The 13,735-nt window shown below is 44.2% G+C and overlaps 1 protein-coding gene across 1 annotated transcript in view; it reads left to right on the plus strand.

The window, feature by feature from the left end:
• LOC123748333 (limbic system-associated membrane protein) overlaps window positions 1–13,735 on the plus strand; it is a 489,037-nt gene that overhangs the window by 446,946 nt on the left and 28,356 nt on the right. The gene's annotated exons all lie outside the window — the stretch shown is intronic.

The raw sequence follows: 13,735 nt of genomic DNA on the forward strand, positions 1-13,735 counted from the left end.
AGGGTGAGCAGAAACGTATGCATCCAGCCACCTGTTCGAACTCCAACCACCAAACTACCCGTTGATCGCTACGGCTCCGCTGATTGGTCGCCGGTCTGGCTGCACCTGCACTCGCCCCCAATACTACCTGATGTCTGGGGTCGCCCCAACATCAGTCTTCAGAATGTTCCGTGCTTTCGTAGCCAGCACTCCTCCCAGCTAGACGTTAGCGTGTACTGAGAGAGGTGGTGGCTTTAAGCCAATATTCCAGCACCTCCCACTTAACTTTTGTTTTGCACTTCTTATTATTTTGCCTTAACGTAACTTTCATTGTGTCATTTAAGTATTCTTATTATTTTGATTCATTGATTTTATTATACATATTTGTTTGTCCATATTTTCATGTTTTGATTTATTTAACGTAATTAAAATTTCATTGTTAAAGTTTTACTTGTGTTTTGTGTGTCTTCTCCTTACCTTACCACAGACGAAGTTCCAGTTTTTCTATTTTTTTATAACTATGTGACGAGGCCATACCCCTAGCATTAAACAGCCAAACACCAACGCGTTACCGTCACAAGTTTTATGGGGGCCTGTCCGGGAGCCTCACTCAGGTACTGGTGCCAAGTGGTAATTTATGGTAAGCGTATTTAACTTTGTTAACGTAGCTTTACTATTTTTCATTCAATTTCATTTTTTATAAGGTGCGGTGTATTGTGCATTACGAGAGTAACATATAGTGAAGGTGAGACAACTTTGGATTACGTGGTGACTGTAGGCCGCAGTCATACTCTTAATTGGTCATCTCTCCCTCCTTGTTATTACTCGTATTTACCATCTATGTCCCTTGAATATTTCTCATTCTGACAGATCATCATATTGGTACCCTGGTACTGTGGTCTGCCCCGGGTCAAGAGTACCCAATCTTCTGCAATCTGACTGTAGGAGGACAAAGAGGGCCATAGTTCCTCTAGCTCGAACTTTAGTTGCTGAATTGGGACCTCAGCAGCAGTTCTCGTCACCAGTTGACACCTCGCACCCCTACACGTCAGTCAGAGATGATGATACATACAACGGTAGGGAATTAGCTTATTTTTTCAGAGCACAAAAGTTCGCTAATTCTGTAAGTATCATATTAAATTCAGTGGGAAAAACTTGCTTTATGTCCTATAGAGACTTGGCAAGGTATGCCTACATTCTTGGACTACCAATTTTACTTTTGAAGCATTTAACTGTTTCATTTGTTTTCGAAACTTTGTTTCATTTGTTAGTAGGATTTTCTTGCCCTTATTCTCTTACATGAGTACCGGGTACAAGATTTCCTGCGCCCTTGATTTAATTTAATATCTTTCACTTAACGTTAATTGTTAAAGATCACACAGGATAGGTACCAGTTGCCACGTTGTCCTGTTTCTGACATTTCATTATTGAACATTCGTGTACCTTTATTTGCTAATTTCACCATGTTTCGTCTCCAAACTTTCCGTGCAAATCCAGCAGGTGAAATAGGGACTTTGAGTCGTGCCAAGAGGACTGAACTACAAACTCTTGCACATGAGTATCAACTAGAAGTTCCCTACCAAGCCAACAAAAATGACCTACACAACCTGTTGCTGGATTACTATTTAGAGCAAGGTAAGATAGACTCTGAAACTCATGAAACTTACTATATTGCAGAGAAAACTGACTTGGCAACGATGAAACTTAAACTAGAGCTGGCCAAGATTGAACGTGAGCAGCAAAGGGAAGCCCTCGAACAACAAGAACGAGCAGCTGCCATACGAAGGGAAGAACAAGAACGTGAGATTGCCTTACTCCAGGAGCGGGAACGCATACGGCTTGAAACCAAACAACGCGAGTTGGAAATGCAACGTGAACATGACAAGCAACAAGCGACTCTGGCTCTTGAGTGTCGTCAACGGGAATACACGTTGGAAACTTCACACCTCGCTCAACGCCAGCAAGCTACTGCCAATCTTCCCGTCAGTTTTAATATATCACATGCAAGTAAGTTAATGCCATCCTTTGTAGAAGCAGAAGTTGATGTGTTCTTTACCACCTTTGAAACCCTTGCTAATCAACTCAGTTGGCCTGTCGACCAATGGGCAACACTTCTCAGAGTCCATCTTACAGGTAGAGCTGCAGTCACACTCAGTACTTTGGCGTCTGAGAATGACTACTACACTCTGAAACAAGCAGTGTTGGACGCCTACCTACTTTCCACAGAAAGTTATAGAAGGAAATTCCGTGACCACCTGAAGGCAAGTACCACTACCTTCCTCGAGTTTGCTAACACGAAACGGAGGTATTTCATGAAATGGCTGGAAGCAGCACATGTCTCTACTTTTACAGAACTCGTGAACCTGATGCTTGTTGAAGAATTCTTGAGACGTGTGCCGCCTCCTGTCCGCCTCTACTTAGCAGATAAAGAAGAAACCGACTACCTGAAGTGTGCTAAGTCGGCTGACACTTACAGCCTCATCCACCGGCTGACACCCGAACCATCCTCCAGTAAGAAGTCGTGGTACAGTTACGAGAAGGTGAGCCCCGATCAAGCTGGTTCACAACTGTACTGCAAGTATTGTAGACTCTATGGACATACCATAGACAAGTGTGGTAAGTCTCAATACAAGGGAACCACTGACCAACAACGACCCAAACCAACTCCTCCTAAGTCCGGTAAGCCTGTGATGAATGTTGGTGTTGATGTTAATGATCTTTCTCTTTTCAGTAACCACCTGTATACTGGAACTGTCTCTGCCAACGGTTCAAATCCGGAGGGACGTTTCAAATTGAAGATCTTGAGGGACACAGCGGCTCTACAATCGATCATCTTGAAGTCGGCTGTGCCCAACATAGTCTACACCGGGGAAACAGTCTTCATCACTGACCTCACTGCTACCACTCCATACCCTCTCGCCAGAGTCCACCTGGATTGTCCCTACGTGAACGGGGAAGTCCAAGTCGCCGTCAGGGAAAAGCCTTTTCCCATGCCTGGAGTGCAACTTCTCCTAGGCAACGACTTGGCAGAAGACCTGCAACCAACCAACCTGATCGTCATGGACAAACCCCAGGTGTGTAACTCTGTGCCAAGTAACCCTATTCTTGAGTATGTTCCAGCAGAGGTTCAAGAGAGTGATGATGTTTCTCCTCCGGTTCTCGTGACCACCCGTGCACAAGCCGCACGTCCACAGCCAGCCGACTCTACTGCTACCGCTGTCCCTCAAGACCCTCAGAAACTACCCCCGCATCTGACCAAGTTGGAGTTCCGTAAGTTGCAGAGGGAAGATCTTACTTTAACACCATTGTTTTTCCAGGCTGAGACTCAACCCGACAGTATTCCTGGGTTCTTCCTAGAGAACGACTTGCTCTACCGCAGATATAGACCCAGTAAACTGAAGGAGGAGGACGATTGGGCCAACACCGAACAACTTGTGATTCCCACCAGCCTGCGGCCCACTATTCTACACCTGGCCCACGGAGCATTCTCCCACTACGGCTTCAACAAGACTTACCATGGGATTCGTCAAGACTACTACTGGCCAGGTATGGTAAACAACGTCAAACGGTACGTAAAACAGTGTCATACATGTCAGATGGCAGGCAAACCGAACGTCTCCATTCCCAGAGCACCACTGATTCCCATACAGGTGCCTGCGGAACCTTTCCACAGACTCATAATAGACTGTGTTGGTCCTTTACCTCGGACCAGTTCAGGTAACGCCTACATCCTAACCATCCTGTGTCCTACCACCAGATTTCCCATAGCAGTTCCAGTGAAGAACATCACGGCTGCTACGGTTATCAAACATCTACTGAAGATCTTCACTCAATACGGATTTCCCAGGGAGATTCAAAGTGACTGTGGCACCAACTTCACCAGTGATCTCTTCAAAAGGACACTGGAGGAGTTCAACATCAAACAGGTATTGTCCAGCCCCTATCATCCTGCTTCACAGGGTTCTCTTGAACGTAGTCATCAGACCATCAAAGCACTCTTGAAAAAGTTTTGTAGTGAAACCTCAAAGGATTGGGATAAGCAGATTGACCTAATAATGTGTATTTTCAGAAGTCTCCCCAATGAGTCCCTAGGAGTATCTCCTTATGAGATGCTCTACGGCCGTAAGTGCCGTACTCCCCTTAAGGCTTTCAAAGACTCTCTCAGAGATGCCACCTTCAGTGAGCATCAGAATGTGCCCCAGTTTCTTCAAAACCTTCAGCACATTCTAGAGAGAGTCCACCGCTTTGCCCATGATAATCTATTGAAAGCCCAGGTGAGAATGAAGACTCATTACGACCAGACCAGCAAAGTAAGAAAATTCAAGCCGGGAGACTTCGTCCTTGCTTATTTCCCTATCCCAGGTTCACCTTTACAAAACAGATTTTCAGGACCCTACTGCGTCAAAGAGTGCAGGAATAATAATAATTATGTGATAGAGACTCCAGATAGGCGGCGGAAGACCCAGCTGTGCCACGTCAACCTCCTGAAGCAATATAATGGTACTCCTCCCACTGTCTTGATTAACTATTCCACATTCACAGAACCCTACATCCACAGTGAGACCTTCCCAGCTTCTTCTCCCGAAAGCACTGACAAGGAGTCGGCGCTTTCTAATTCCAAAATCCTTAATGATCTTCCCAAATGCTTTCAGGATAATAATCGTGCTCCTATGCCCTCTTCTAATTCCACTCTCACCTCGTCAGATAAGCCCTTCATCCTCCATGTCGACGCCAATGGTACCGACGTGGGTGGTGTCGTGATGCAGCAACGAGGCGAGAAGAATACACCTGTCAGCGACTACTGCTACAAGGATCTACGGAACAATTGGCAAGGAGCTACTCTTCCTCATCCTGAAGCTTCAGCACTTCACTCCACACCTGAAAAGTGCTCGGTCCACCATCAATACGGACCACACCACCCTACACCTCCTGCAGCACGCCCACTTCTCATCTCAACGTCTTCTACTATGGGCTTGCTACCTGCAGAAATTCAACCTGGAGACACGCTATACCAAGAGTCTGACAACATCTTAGCCCATGATCTCTCCAGAGTTTATGAAGTAGAAGCAACTCCATCCATTACTCCACCACATAACGACGTACTTCTTCCAGAACCGCAGGCTTCGGGGGAGAGTTGTGACGATAATCTCCTTCAAGAGATTGAGCCTGCTCTTCCCTCCAAAATTACGTCTTCACAATTATATAAAAAGACTATGGAAGAAATGTCCAACAACGACAACAACACCAGCACCAGCAAGGCTTGCCAGGGTGAGCAGAAACGTATGCATCCAGCCACCTGTTCGAACTCCAACCACCAAACTACCCGTTGATCGCTACGGCTCCGCTGATTGGTCGCCGGTCTGGCTGCACCTGCACTCGCCCCCAATACTACCTGATGTCTGGGGTCGCCCCAACATCAGTCTTCAGAATGTTCCGTGCTTTCGTAGCCAGCACTCCTCCCAGCTAGACGTTAGCGTGTACTGAGAGAGGTGGTGGCTTTAAGCCAATATTCCAGCACCTCCCACTTAACTTTTGTTTTGCACTTCTTATTATTTTGCCTTAACGTAACTTTCATTGTGTCATTTAAGTATTCTTATTATTTTGATTCATTGATTTTATTATACATATTTGTTTGTCCATATTTTCATGTTTTGATTTATTTAACGTAATTAAAATTTCATTGTTAAAGTTTTACTTGTGTTTTGTGTGTCTTCTCCTTACCTTACCACAGACGAAGTTCCAGTTTTTCTATTTTTTTATAACTATGTGACGAGGCCATACCCCTAGCATTAAACAGCCAAACACCAACGCGTTACCGTCACAATATATATATATATATATATATATATATATATATACAAGAAAACCCCAAAGAAAATTGACACCTCTCTTCATAGCGTATCTATTTCACAAAATTTTAATTACGTAATTACCATTACTTTGAAATTACATAAGAATGAGACTATCCACTGATAGTGATCTCGTGTTAACTCATCTGATGCTCTGTATATGATCAACTCATCTGATGCTCTGTATATGATCAACTCATCTGATGCTCTGTATATGATCAACTCATCTGATGCTATGCATATATCTACATTGTGACTGCATTCCATCAGGGTAGGAAAGGTCACGTCTCGTGTCTCCTCCTCCTGCTGAGGAGGAGGAGACAAAGAAAGATTTCTTTGTCACCTTCAAAGAAATAGGCATAATAATAATAATATTTGTATTATTTTAATATGTATGTAGAACATATTTGTGAATAACTTTACGTGTTGTTAAAAAGTGTTTATTTGCCCTATGTGTGGATACTTTTGGACCACCCTGTTACATTATAATAAAAATAAATAATTTTTTTTTTGTTTATGGAAAATATTCCTACATGTAAGCTGCCATTTCCGTCGTCGACAACAGGACCTGACCTGTTGATACTATTCCCGTCGTCGACAACAGGACCTGACCTGTTGATACTATTCCCGTTGTCGACAACAGGACCTGACCTGTTGATACTATTCCCGTCGTCGACAACAGGACCTGACCTGTTGATACTATTCCCGTTGTCGACAACAGGACCTGACCTGTTGATACTATTCCCGTCGTCGACAACAGGACCTGACCTGTTGATACTATTCCCGTTGTTGACAACAGGACCTGACCTGTTGATACTATTCCCGTTGTCGACAAACACTTTTTGTCATTTCTTTTGTTGTTAACAACAGCGTTGCTAATCCTCCTGTTGTCGTCAATAGGTCCGATAGCGTTTTTACCCCTCCTGGGGTCAACGGGACCCTTACCGTTGCGCCCCTCCTGCGGTCAACGGGACCCTTACTGTTGCACCCCTCCTGCGGTCAACGGGACCCTTACTGTTGCACCCCTCCTGGGGTCAACGGGACCCTTACTGTTGCACCCCTCCTGCGGTCAACGGGACCCTTACTGTTGCACCCCTCCTGCGGTCAACGGGACCCTTACCGTTGCACCCCTCCTGGGGTCAACGGGACCCTTACCGTTGCACCCCTCCTGGGGTCAACGGGACCCTTACTGTTGCACCCCTCCTGCGGTCAACGGGACCCTTACTGTTGCACCCCTCCTGCGGTCAACGGGACCCTTACTGTTGCACCCCTCCTGGGGTCAACGGGACCCTTACTGTTGCACCCCTCCTGGGGTCAACGGGACCCTTACTGTTGCACCCCTCCTGGGGTCAACGGGACCCTTACCGTTGCACCCCTCCTGCGGTCAACGGGCCCCTTACCGTTGCTCCCCTCCTGCGGTCAACGGGACCCTTACCGTTGCGCCCCTCCTGCGGTCAACGGGACCCTTACTGTTGCACCCCTCCTGCGGTCAACGGGACCCTTACCGTTGCGCCCCTCCTGCGGTCAACGGGACCCTTACTGTTGCACCCCTCCTGCGGTTAACGGGACCCTTACCGTTGCACCCCTCCTGGGGTCAACGGGACCCTTACCGTTGCACCCCTCCTGCGGTCAACGGGACCCTTACTGTTGCACCCCCTCCTGCGGTCAACGGGACCCTTACTGTTGCACCCCCTCCTGCGGTCAACGGGACCCTTACCGTTGCGCCCCTCCTGCGGTCAACGGGACCCTTACCGTTGCGCCCCTCCTGCGGTCAACGGGACCCTTACTGTTGCACCCCCTCCTGCAAAAACTGCCACTGCTCTACCTGTTGTACAGGTTAAAATACCTCCAAGATTTTTTTGCTCAGATTAAGGAGCAAATCAAGAAGAAAATATTCCAACTACCAAAAGTCGCCACAGAGTCAAAGTAGCGGAAGGAAGATCCACTGCGATGTTGTATGGACAAGCCACTGGGTACTACTCTTTGAAGTCTGACAAAATGATATCCAGAGACATTGCAGTAGCCATACACAGACTCAGACTTGATTACAAGTGCTGCTGGGAGGTAATAAATCCATAGTTAAAGGGTGTCATATTTGTTACAGATGCAGAGGCGGTCAATGTATTGCATTACTTACTGGAAGTAACTGAAGCCCTGCGCATCAAACTCAACATTCATCCAACAAGAGCAGCTGCATTAGATACAAATTCCACAGCGACTACAATGATTAGAAAATCCGTCGAAGAAATGGACGCACTAGTGAGCACTGCATCTATATCCACCACCAAGATAATGTTATTAAAACAAGACTAAAACCAATGCGCTAAAACAGAAGAGAAAAGGAAACCGGGGGTGGAAAAGGAGGAAACCCCACCTCTATTTAAAACTTGACCCAAATATCACAGTAACAAGGTTATCGCGAATAACCGAACTCAATTTCGGGCTCACTATAGCTTGTGCTACGTGGACATTTCGTTCTGCATAGCTAAATCTAAAACAACAGCAACAACAACAACAGCATCTGTAAATCCACCATACACTCACCCCTCTCCACCATTGACACACACAGAACCACACCTGGTCCATACCAGCAAGCCTGAGTAACTTCACAAGACATCCATCACCACTACGACCCGTTGAGGGGTTTAACAATGACAGTGCATAACAAAACGCCTAAAAGTCAGGACTCGCTCCATGGACGGCCATACTTTCTTCATAAGCGACGTCTTGAAGATCCTAAAAGAAAGCGTCAGCATTATACCCACAGACCTTGGTCAAGAAGGGGAGAATATTGAGGTCTATTTCTCATGTGAGGAGGATCTCGAAAAACTAAAAAAAATTGATTGCACACTTCGTCAAGTTCACTACTTCTTTACTCTCTTCCTACGTCAGTTCACCGCCGACTGAACAGTCTTTATCAGCGGGACCAGCCGCAGGATCGCAGACCGAGAACAAACGGAGATCATTACCAACATCGAGGAAGAAAATTCGAACCTGGGGGTATTCGATGTTATATTCTGCAGCAACGATACCGACGATGAAAAGCCCCCTACCATGAAGACATCCTTCACCACCTTACCCGCGACCAACCAGGCTGCCACACATGGTCTCCACTGCTTCAGCATCAAGATTCCACCCTTTCAAGTGAAGAAGGAACGATCCCATGAGCACAACAGTGCTTTCGGTGCTACGATTACTCCCACCCCATCAACAAGTATCAGCACCCCATCCAGAAGTGCAGCCTTCGCGCCCAGGACCATCATTACTCCATCTGCAAGGCAAAAACCCATTGCTTCCTGCTCTGCAGTGGCGATCGCCCTACAATTTCCCACCGCTGCCTTCGCAGACAGGAAATCATTAGGATCCAGGCTTAATTCAATAAAACCACACCTTCTACTTCGCCGAAGCCACCGGCACGAAACCTAGCACCTCAGCTCCCACCAACCTACCAGAAGACTTCCCAGTCCAATCAAACAGTGGCTCCTGCCAAAAGGCTACCGGTCTCCACACTGGGGACCTAAAGACCAACCATCACCCTCACAGTATCTAGCTTGCCTCACGCGCAGGCATTATCTCCGGTCTTATTCGACTAGCAGAGAAGCTTGCCGGACCAGACAATCAAAAATTCGTCAAGGAACTCAACGCACTGTACCTTGCCAACGACCAGGACCCCCATCATCACCCCGGACGCAAGTCTCACTGCCTCCACTACCACTCCGGAGACTACCACCAGGACGACCACGAGGTCGATCACAACACAGATTCCAGAACCACCTAAGACTCGGGTGGCATAAACAGAGGTATTTCCTGCTTCAGCTCCCAACACTCCTACCATCACCATCTCAGCAGCCACGCTAGGAGACGTGCTGTCTACAAATACTAACAGCACCACCAACGCTCCTGAAATAGCTTCTACCACTAATATACGACACCTGAACTCACCTCAGGCTGCGAGACGAAAGACAAAAACCACCAACTTCGGATATTACGAACTCCTCAGACGAGGAAATCTTAGTAAGAGCTCCACTGCCGCAGCACAAATACGACACCTACTCGATACAAGACCTCCTAATGGAGGCCACGTCACCAAACTCCGACGACAGAACGGCCATATCAACTCGCAGCAAGTCTCAGCCAAAGAAAAAATGGAAGACCTAGAGGTCTACACTAACCCACCAGCTCCATAACTGGTACAGCCAGCCCTTCGAGGTTGAAATCCACCAGGAAGACCCCTATCCATCCCCAGATCTCTAGTATCAGCTATTGATACAAATAATGGCTCCAAAGAGCCTCCACTAACAGGCTCACCATAGCCCGTGCTACTTGGGACTTTCTGTTCTGAATAGCCCAAGATGACCACCGAGCGCTCTCGGATCTTGGATAGTCTCACGACTACCAAGATTTTTGTAGAGTCGTGCTGATCTAGTGGTTAAGGTACCAGGTACGCCAAGATGCATAGCGCTTCTGCTATCTGGGTTCGAATCCTTTTGGGGTGTGGAGTTTTCAGTTTTATATATATATATATGTCGTACCTAATAGCCAGAACGCACTTCTCAGCCTACTATTCAAGGCCCGATTTGCCTAATAAGCCAAGTTTTCATGAATTAATGTTTTTTCGTCTACCTAACCTACCTAACCTAACCTAACCTAGCTTTTTTTGGCTACCTAACCTAACCTTACCTATAAATATAGGTTAGGTTAGGTTAGGTAGGGTTGGTTAGGTTCGGTCATATATCTACGTTAATTTTAACTCCAATAAAAAAAAATTGACCTCATACATAGAGAAAAGGGTTGCTTTATCATTTCATAAGAAAAAAATTATAGTAAATATATTAATTCAGGAAAACTTGGCTTATTAGGCAAATCGGGCCTTGAATAGTAGGCTGAGAAGTGAGTTCTGGCTACTAGGTACGACATATATATATATATATATATATATATATATATATATATATATATATATATATATATATATATATATATATATATATATATATTTATATATATATATATATATATATATATTTATATATATATATATATATATATATATATATATATATGTCGTACCTAGTAGCCAGAACTCACTTCTCAGCCTACTATTCAAGGCCCGATTTGCCTAATAAGCCAAGTTTTCCTGAATTAATATATTTACTATAATTTTTTTCTTATGAAATGATAAAGCAACCCTTTTCTCTATGTATGAGGTCAATTTTTTTTTATTGGAGTTAAAATTAACGTAGATATATGACCGAACCTAACCAACCCTACCTAACCTAACCTAACCTATATTTATAGGTAAGGTTAGGTTAGGTAGCCAAAAAAAGCTAGGTTAGGTTAGGTTAGGTAGGTTAGGTAGACGAAAAAACATTAATTCATGAAAACTTGGCTTATTAGGCAAATCGGGCCTTGAATAGTAGGCTGAGAAGTGCGTTCTGGCTATTAGGTACGACATATATATATATACATATATAGATATATATATATATGTCGTACCTAGTAGCCAGAATGCACTTCTCGGCCTACTGTGCAAGGGCCGATTTGCTTAATAAGCCACGTTTTCCTGAATTTATATATATATATTTTTTTAATTTTTTCTTATGAAATGATAAAGCTATCCATTTCACTATGTATGAATTCATTTGTTTAAATTTGAGTCAAAACTAACGTAGATATATGACCGAATCTAACCTACCCTACCTAACCTAACCTAATCTAACCTGACCTAGCTTAACCTAACCCAGCATAACCAATCCTAAACTAACAAAACTTAAGTCAATAATTTATGTTCTTAATATAATATAATAATAATAATTCAAATAAACCAATTGGAAACAATTTGTTGAAAAAAGAAAATCACTCGGCCTATTAGACAAATCGGGCCATGCATAGTAGGCCAAGAAGTGCATTCTGGCTACTAGGTACGACATATATATATATACATACATATATACATATATATGCAATAATAATCACTAAAACACTGATCCAAGAATGCCGAATAACCACATGTGAAAAATAGAAAATGCTTAACGCGTTTTCGGCTAATTCGCCTTCATCAGAGCAAATCTTCATTCTACTTTGCTCTGATGAAGGCGAATTAGCCGAAAACGCGTTATAATATATATATATATATATATATATATATATATATATATATATATATATATATATATATATATATATATATATATATATATATATATATATAAATGGTCATCCACACTTCCGTGAAAATAAACATTCCATTCACCTGGACTTTAGGAGACTCAAAACGCGAACACCACGCGTGTGAGGTCGAAGCACTATCGACTGAGCTATTGAGTAGCCTTAATAAGGAAACTTTCCATAAGTAGCTTCCTACATCTGCAGGAAGCAGGAAGACAAGTGTCTGGCAATATAACCTTCGTGCTGCTCAAAACAGTGTAACGGAAATATTTTTTTCTTAAAGCCAATTGCATTTTGTTAAAAATTCTTTAAATCATTGTATTCCTAATTCACTTTGAATTCCTTAAAATAAATCAAAATTCCATATATATGTTAATATATATTAGTATATTTTGGAAGCAGGCTTTCTCTAATACATGTCATTAAACACAACAGCATTGTGACTATTATTAATTTTCTTTTGGGCATTTTCCATTCTACGCAAATATCTTTTACCATCTGGAGGGTGAAGAAACCCTAAGTCACTTAATCTTTCAATTTATATTTTTTCGACGTTTGCAATGTTACATCTTCAGGAGTGCACTCTGTTACACAACACAGCTATACTGACCTTACAAGATTATGCCACCCTAAAGGTGGCACGGGCATGAATAGCCCGAAAGTGGAGGCTCTTTGGAGCCATTACCAGTACCAGTAGCTGATAATAGAGATCTGTGGATGGATGGAGGTCTTCATGGTGGATTCCAGCCTCGGATCTTGAGATGATTTCGGGGCTTTTAGTGTACCCGCGGCCCGGTCCTCGACCAGACATCCACCCCCAGGAAGCAGCCCGTGACAGCTGACTAACTCCCAGGTACCTATTTACTGCTAGGTAACAGGGGCATTCAGGGTGAAAGAAACTTTGCCCATTTGTTTCTGCCTCGTGCGGGAATCGAACCCGCGCCACAGAATTACGAGTCCTGCGCGCTATCCACCAGGCTACGAGGCCCCCGGAGGGCTGGCTGTACCAGTTATAGAGCTGGTGGGTTAGTGGAGACCTCTAGGTCTTCCATTTTTTCATTGGCTGAGACTTGCTGTGAGTTGACATGGTCGTGCTGTCGTTGGAGTCTAGTGACGTGGCCTCCATGAGGAGGTCGTACCGAGTAGGTGTCGTATTTGTAGGAGACGGATCTTACTATATTATATAATAACCAGAAAAAAATGACAGGATTTCGACGTATAAAATACTTATGGTGATGAAAAAACTAGAGCTATACAGGAGCAATCGAGACGTAAGGAAAGATTTATTTATCCAAACAGATGTGAGTGGAAAAATAAAAGGGGATGTAGAGGAGGTGGTAGTCGAAGACGGAACAATACACAGGTTGACAGTTCGATATGAGAGAAATCTGTATCGACTGGTACTTTGTATTGAAATAACCGGCAGCTGAAAAGGCGGGGCCCAAGAGCAAGAGCTCGGACCTGCAAGGACAATTAGGTAAATACACGCAACATATCCATTCCGCGTGTAAGGAACTAATCGATGTGACAAATTCTCAAAGTTCGCAAGTCGAGATTTTCAATAAGTATAGTTCTCTCTTAGCAGAGAAAAGGCAAAATAAACTCTACTGACATATATCGCAAGGGTGATAATAACTTGGTATAACAGTCAGTTCAAGTTACGAGGCCTCGCTACTCGGACGGGCAAACTTTCCTCTCTGTAAACCGAAAGGGACAAAGTCTCAGGCAGGGGGGAAAAA

This window comes from Procambarus clarkii, chromosome 22, assembly GCF_040958095.1.
Source record: "Procambarus clarkii isolate CNS0578487 chromosome 22, FALCON_Pclarkii_2.0, whole genome shotgun sequence".
In the NCBI taxonomy this organism is placed as follows: domain Eukaryota; kingdom Metazoa; phylum Arthropoda; class Malacostraca; order Decapoda; family Cambaridae; genus Procambarus; species Procambarus clarkii.